Consider the following 1,003-nt stretch of genomic DNA (forward strand, 5'->3'; position numbering starts at 1 on the left):
ATCATCTTTTCACATGCCTATTGGCCCTCTGTGTGTCTTTTTTGGAGAAATGTCTATTTAGGTCTTCTCATTTTTTGATTGTGTCGTGTGTTCTTTTGTTATTGATTTGTATGAGATATTTGTATATTTTGGAAACTAGGCCCATGTTGGTGACTTCATTTGCAAATATTTTCTCCCAGTCCATAGGTTGTCTTTTCATTTTGTTTGTGGTTTCCTTTGCTGTATAAGAGCTTCCCTGGTGGCTCAGATGGTAAAGCGTCTGCCTGCAATGCGGGAGACCCAGGTTCGATCCCTGGGTTGGGAAGATCTCCTGGAGAAGGAAATGGCAACCCACTCCAGTATTCTTGCCTGGAGAATCCCACGGACAGAGGAGCCTGGTGGGCTACCGTCCATGGGGTCGCAAAAAGTCGGACATGACTGAGCGAGCTTCACTTGCTGTATAAAAGCTTGTAAGTTTGATTAGGCCCCATTTGTTTATTTTTGCTTTTATTTCTATTGTTTTGGGAGACTGACCTAAGAAAACAGTGGTACAGTTTATGTCAGAGAACGTTTTGCCGATGTTCTCTTCTACAGGTATTGTGATGGCATGTCTTGCAGTTAAGACTTTAAGCCATTTGGAGTTTGTGTGTGTTGTGTATGATGGTGTCATTCTCTCATTTTCTTATAATGGGCTTTCGTGGGAGTGTTTTCTCAAGCCGCACCAATAGTACTCAAATCCAGCCACGCACCAACCATCACGCTGGGGCCTTTGTTTTATTTATTTCTGGCTGTGCTGGGTCTACATTGCTATGCGGGCTTTTCTGTAGTTGTGGCGAGTGGGGGCTTCTTCCTTGTTCCAGTGTGTGGACTTCTTGTTGCAGTGCCTTCTCTTGTTGTGGAGCACAGGTTCTAGGCACATGGGCTTCAGCAGTCGCGGCTCCAGGGCCCTGGAGTGCAGGCTCGGTGGTTGTGCTTGGGCTTAGCTGCTCTGAGGCATGTGGCATCTTCCCAGCTCAGGGATGGA

The 1,003-nt window shown here is 46.3% G+C and overlaps 1 non-coding gene across 1 annotated transcript; it reads left to right on the forward strand.

The window, feature by feature from the left end:
* The first annotated feature begins 232 nt into the window (after positions 1 to 232).
* On the forward strand, positions 233 to 304 carry TRNAC-GCA (transfer RNA cysteine (anticodon GCA)). Its single transcript has one exon. It is a non-coding gene; the product is annotated as a tRNA-Cys (tRNA).
* The last annotated feature ends 699 nt before the right edge of the window (positions 305 to 1,003 follow it).

Source organism: Bos indicus, chromosome 22, assembly GCF_029378745.1.
Source record: "Bos indicus isolate NIAB-ARS_2022 breed Sahiwal x Tharparkar chromosome 22, NIAB-ARS_B.indTharparkar_mat_pri_1.0, whole genome shotgun sequence".
In the NCBI taxonomy this organism is placed as follows: Eukaryota; Metazoa; Chordata; class Mammalia; order Artiodactyla; family Bovidae; genus Bos; species Bos indicus.